Raw genomic sequence first — 6,964 nt, forward strand, 5'->3', positions numbered from 1 at the left:
AGAAGAGGAAAGAGCAGAATCTAAGTCCTGTGCCAACCCAGAAGACCATTCTGGCGCCGCCGATCAAGAAGACCCGGCCCACAGAGAAATAAGGCCACGGAACGATGAAGAACATTATGATTGACCAATAAGTGCGTGCGTACCCAAAAAATCGTGCATTTTGCATCAGGAACCGGTCCGGTACGGTATTCCCTTTGAGAATTATTGAAGGGGTTTTTCGTATGGTTTTTCAACTTTAATATGCGAATTGTACACATTTACTAAAATAACTACTATTTTAATATGAATGATAATAGTTGTAAAATCAACTGATTGATTCTACTAAATAACACGATGGGAGAGCAGTAGTACCCTATATCACCTAACAAACCTACCAAACAACCCTAACGCCCTACAGCCCTAGCCCTAACATAGAGTATAACAAATAGATATACATATAAATAGAGTAGGGATGCCTGCACCGTGCGACCTAAGGTAACTGATGGAAAGGTGGAAGGAAAAGGTTGGATTATCTGACTGCCCGCACCCAGACTCAGGCAATAGTCTAAAATTAACATTTGACGTTTGGACGTCCAGCAGAGTTGGCTGGTGGCAATAAGGCTTTGTTATATTTGACTAAGAAGCCAATCCGCTATCGCTTAAAAGTATGTAAACTTTGAGCATCGTAATACCCTTATAGAAGTAGTAGCACCTACTCCTTCCTGCAGCAAAGAATAAAAAAATAGGGTAAGCAAGTAATTTAGCAAGCAAGCAAGTTATTTAGATCATTCAATGAAAAACTATGCCGTTCAAAGCTTTTTCTGGATTATTAGTGACTATCTATCACACTTGCTATTTGCGGGCGAGTTGTAAGCGAGGCGAGCGCGCAGCGAGTTCGCTGTGAGCGCGTAACGATTTCGCCACGAGCGCGCAACGATACCGCCGCGGGCGCGCAGCGAGTTCGCTGCATTAGCGCCAAAAACGCCATATTCTAGACTCGTACAATAATAGCCCTATTGTCTTCGGCGCTAACGCAGCGACATCGTTGCGCGCTCGCGGCGATATCGTTACGCGCTAGACGTGTGCGTGTGATGGATTAAGATGAAATTTAGTATGCGCATCTCTGGAATAAAGGCTACATTTTATACCAAAATTGACACAGAAGCGGGATAAAATCGTTTTGCACAGAACTGTTTTTAACATCCCAAAAATAAAGCTTTTTTTTATACCTCACAAACTCAATAGTAAACTCTACGCAATTTATAATACATTCTAGATCATTCGACGGGATTTTAGAGATTGCCTACTCTGATTTAGTTGAAATGATGGGAGCAAATGATGTGCCGGCTAAATTATTTGTTATTCCTGCGCGTGCGCTGCTTCGTATAGTCAGCTGCGTTCTATTGTTTACATATACACGTGACAGAAACGTGATGACAGGTTGAAATTGTACAAAACAATACCATACAATGACTATTTATTGAACACAAACACATAGTAAGCAGTACGGAAAACACAGGTATATAGAGATTTTCCAGAGTAAACAACAGGCGGCCTTAAGGCTTCAAAGCGATCCATTCCAGGCAACTTTTACCATTTTGCCGGCGACTTCAGCGAAAAATGAATTTTATCCTCATAAAAATGCATTTTTGTACGATAGAAAAAATAATATGTCCTTCTACGGACTTCAAAATCGATACGTTTATTTTGTAAATAGGTCGCAAAGGGCTCTGTTAACTGCGACTTTATTTATACGCACCGCTTTCGGTAAAATCATCGTCCACAAACGAGATGGACGGCTGACCTGGTTAAAGCCGTGGTTTCACGGGGATACAAGACGCTTCCAACCGAAACAACTGGAACTCTATGGGGGATGCTATGTCCAACAGTGGACGTCCTACGGCTGAGATGATGATTAACCTAAGCTAACGCGCAGATATTTTTTTTTAATCATGGGACACTTGACACCAATTGACCTAGTCCCAAACTAAGCAAAGCTTGTACTATGGACACTAGGCAACGGATAAACATACATATATAGATAAATACATACATAAATACATATTAAACATCCAAGACCCGAGAACAAACATTGGTATTATTCATACAAATATCTGCCCCGGCCGGGATTCGAACCCGGGAGCTTAAGCTTCGTAGTCAGTTCTCTAACCACCTGGCCATCCGGTCGCTGAATTATTCTCCTATCGTGGCTGACTGTACCGGTCTATTTCCAAGCACCGCTCACGTTTGCCAGCGCGCTAGAAAACACATGTTATAGAAAGGTCATTGGTCTGACAAGAAAAAAACAAGATAAATTATTGCGGCTTTTATGGGTTCGGTTCCGGGTTGAAGCAGTTTCGGTTTGGGCTCCGCTGAACTTAGTACACAACAGTAAAAAAATGAATATTCACTGTTTTTTTTTTGTGAAGAGAAAATATTGTGAAAAAATTACATACAGCGTGTATATTTGTTACATTAAGGGTAGTAAATAATAGTTATTATTATTTTATAGTAATAATAATTAAAGACGAGGCATTGGCAGGCCTTAGGGGGAATGACAACATCATGAGAGTTGCGTGCAACCGTTAGATGCAAGTGACGAGTTGTCGTTCATTATGGCGTTCTAAGGTTAGCTTTTGTTCAACGGTATAGACGTCTTCTAGCTGACGATGACGTGTGTGGTCCCAATACGCATGTTTTTTTGGTATCTAATATGGTAATTTTTCGCCAATTTTTTAAATAACTTCAGGACTATTTATTTTAAAATTATAAATGGCACATATATTTGTGATGCTCAAAATACTCTTTAATTTTAATACCACACGATTTGACTTATATGCCCTCCAGAAATAGCCCTTATGTTTGGAATTCATTAATTTACTTTGCTAGTTCATTTTTGAGTCACTGAATTAAGAGTACATTGTGTGCGCCAATTTCACCTCAATCGGTGTAGTACTTTCGGAGCATTCCGAGTTGAAAAGAATATCAGACTAGACGGCAAGGCAACCCAATGCAAGGAACCCGGTTATTAAATTGACACTATTGCATCACAAATACAATAGTATTTTTGTGAGTACGACAATGTGTACAAGAGACATTGCCAACAGGAAAACTCACCGTTCACTAAATAAATAGCACTATAATTAACTAAACGTGTCCACTAAGTAAACCACTGTCATATGACGGAAAAGTGTCAAAATTGTATTATGTAGTGTATTAATAATAATAATTAACAATCACGAAACACTTGACATCAATTGACCAAGTCCCAAACTAAGCAAAGCTTGTATTATGGGTACTATATTAGTAGTCCGCCTCTAAGAAGTGTCATCCTGTATTTTTTTATGCAATTTTTATTTTTAACCCCCGACGCAAAAAGAGGGGTGTTATAAGTTTGACCGCTATGTGTGTCTGTCTGTCTGCCTGTGTGTCTGTCTGTGGCACTGTAGCTCTTAAATAGGTGAACCGCTTTGAATGCGGTTTTTTTATTTGAAAGCAGGTTTTCTAGCAATGGTTCTTAGACATGTTTGTTTGTTGTTAGGTTATTTACCTTGACAATAAAGTCAATAAAATTTATTGTAATCACCCCTGAATTTTGTTTGGAAAAAATGACTGAGTGAGAATGAATGAATGAGTTTCTTGCGGTGCATTCTTCTTGGCATTGATGGTCTTTTCGAAAGCGCTGGTAGTTTAAAAATGTACAAAGGCAAAGTTAAGTTTTTACAATGAATAAATGAATATGAAAGTGACATGCAAAAGAGCCCTTTGCGGCCTACTTTCACTTACATAGTATTTTTTTTTATTAATATTTATTTGAATAAGAAAGGCTTGAGCCGTTATCCCCACGCGGGCTCAGTGCAGATTGGGAACATCAACACACCATAGAACCGCGTCGCAAGTTTGCTAACCTGAAGTAAGGTAAGTCGGTAAGGGTGCGTTCCTGAAACACGCGAACACGCCACGCCGCTGTAAGTCTGTCATATTTTTGTCAGAAAAGAAAGCTCGTGTCACCATTTGTCATCAAATTCGTTTCATAAATGTATTCAAAATTCCATATTGTACGTCGGGGCCGGTGATTCAGCGGTTAGCATACAATGCGGGGTCGGGGTTCGAAGCCGGCTCATGCCCTCGTTCCGATTCTAGAACAGGTGTTCCCAAGGTCGATAAATCGGTGAGCAACTGTTTTTCAAGTGACTAATCGATTTTCCTACTCAACGTTTACATAAAAAAGGAAGAATAATTAAAAACATAAAAATATTCAGCCACATGCTTCGACAAATCAATAAAAATATATATAGAAATAATACATTGATACATATATTATTACGCAACAAGACTCGTCAAACTTTATAAAATACACAAATAAACAACACAACAAATTTTAACATACACGATCCCCGCCCAGAGTCCTGCCCTACCCAAAGGTCCCCTCCTATTACACCAGCAGCATTGCCCGGCTGAATAGCAATGGAGACCAGCTAAATCTCTGCAGATCTCTGAAGATCTGCTTGACTAAATTTAAGTTGTTTGAAAATGTTACAAAACAAAAGTAGGTAGTTTAGTTATACAAGTTGAATCGAACCTTGAATTTAAAGCCTCATAATAGTCAGAGACATCCTGTATTCCTATTGTCATTGATCGTACTGTAATCTTTAAAACTGTAATTCAGCCTAATTGTCAATGCGCCTGCCGCCATCTCTCGGGTCGCGTAACATTCACTGTCTAATCTCCAAAGAAGAAAGACTAACATAAAGAGACAATGTTCTGTTTAAGGCGACATAAAGCGCAGTTAATTATAATATGAAGCGAGAACGGTTTGTCTGAACTTAGAAAGCGGTGAGTCAAACTGACAGATACGGGCATGTGCTGTGACCATGATAGAATAAAAGCAGGGACAAAAAAAGTAACTCTTTGTCACACGTAGGTACAGAGATTATTGAACACGTATCAACGACACCCAAGGGCGGATGCGGATCCAGCATTATAGCCAGGGGGGGTCACATGGTCAAATGCAAGGAACAGATTTATAGTAAGAGCATGTAAAAATTACAATGATAAATATTCTCGTGTTGATGTATTTTGCATTCTAACAGTAAAAAAAATTGTTTCTGCGATTAAAGAGCAAGTAAAAATGTAATTTTAATTGCATCAAGTCAAAAATCATTAATTATTTATCAACTCAAGTTAAACGTTTCCCTTAAGCCATTTATATAATACAAACTCTTTTCCGAGCAACCATAATGAAAGTGGAAACTGTTTTGGCTTTTGTGTTATCCAAATTTAAATATTCGTGTGTATTATTTGCTGTTTATTTCTCTTTATCAATAAAAAGAAATCTAGTTATGTTTTCGTAATTACTTTGATTGAAACTTATTTTTATTTATTGTAAAACAACACTAATCAAATATCTCATTAATCAAATAACCTTTATCCTTTCCTTTATCCATTGACGACGAGTTCTAAAGTCTAGAGCTGACGAGTTCTACAGCTCAGAGAGTCACTAAATAGTTAACTTTATTTATTTCAAAAAACTGTCCAGAAAACCTCCGAACTCAGAGTCCCCCTACTTTTATCTCCTCAAAGTCACGCATGTATGTTTGTATGTATCCGACTCGACAAATAGAAACCGCCCGTCCGTCTGCCTTACGCAACGCTGCACGTAACTTACGGTTATGTTTAGATCTGTTATGTTTTTTATGGAGGGTTTATGGTTTTGACGTGCGTATAATGTATGAAGGTATAGTGAATTAAATCTGATAGGGGAACAGGGAAATAAGAGACAACAAGCACGGTTTAGAGTCTTAAAATGTTCAATCCAAATTGGTAGTCATTTTACGTTATGAAACTTATGAACTAAAAGAATTTCTTTGCTCACCAAAGCAATCGTAGTTAGCAATAGAGAGCGCTGCTGCTCACAGTGCCCACTCTCACAATAGCTTCCTTAGTCGCATTTTACAACATCCCCGTTAAGAGATGGTCTCATTACGAGTGATTGCCATTCTGAGTACTTACCAACTATCGATTTATTTTGACGACCTGACCTAACGTGGTAAGAGAACCAGACTACGAAGCTTGAGATTCTGGGTTCGATTCCCAGCCGAGGCAGATATTTGTGTGAATAATACGAATGTTTGCTCTCGGGTCTTGGATGTATAATATTTTTCAAGTATGTATTTATCTATGTATTATTATAATATAAGTGTGTTTATCCGTTACCTACTATTCATAGTAAAGAAAGAAAGAAAAAAAAAAAATCGTGACATTTACGAAGCACAGAAAAAGAAACAAGGAAATCGAGACAAATTTTGTCACGAAATGGTCAAAACTCACCATGTTGTCAACGTTGCGGCCGACGCTGGTCTTCCGTTCGTAGTACAAGCTTTGCTTAGTTTGGGACTAGGTCAATTGGTGTCAAGTGTCCCATGATATTTATTTTATTTATTTATTACGTTTTTTTTTAGAAATAGCACTCTGACAGACAGACAGACAGATGGACGCAGGCTACGCTGTTTGCAGCAACAGTAATAAGGTTCTATTCGTCACCCTTCGGATACAGAACCCTAAAAATGCGGAACTCAACCGTTGCTCTTCCACTTACACAAATTAATATCCAAACCTGCGTTACCAAAGTAAACTATTCCGGTTTTGATTAGTCACACATTTACTAAATTAAAACAACATAACAGGATCACGTTTTAATAAACAATACGCATGAATAGCCACAATTTCGTTAGTATCCGCAGAACCATTTCATAATAAACTAGTCCCCTCCCCTCCTATTTCAAAACACTTAAGGAATTAACGAATAGTGACAGCGACAAGGGCATACGCGCACAAATAAAATTATAAATGTGATATTACAGTCGCATTATGATTACTGAATGATTCACGTTTTTGCGCTTTTCTACACACTTGGATCAATAATGATGAAACAATAGATACGAATTAAGTGCATGTTGGATTGCACAAAACAAGGCTGTCTGTT

Source organism: Choristoneura fumiferana, chromosome 23 (assembly GCF_025370935.1).
Source record: "Choristoneura fumiferana chromosome 23, NRCan_CFum_1, whole genome shotgun sequence".
In the NCBI taxonomy this organism is placed as follows: Eukaryota; Metazoa; Arthropoda; class Insecta; order Lepidoptera; family Tortricidae; genus Choristoneura; species Choristoneura fumiferana.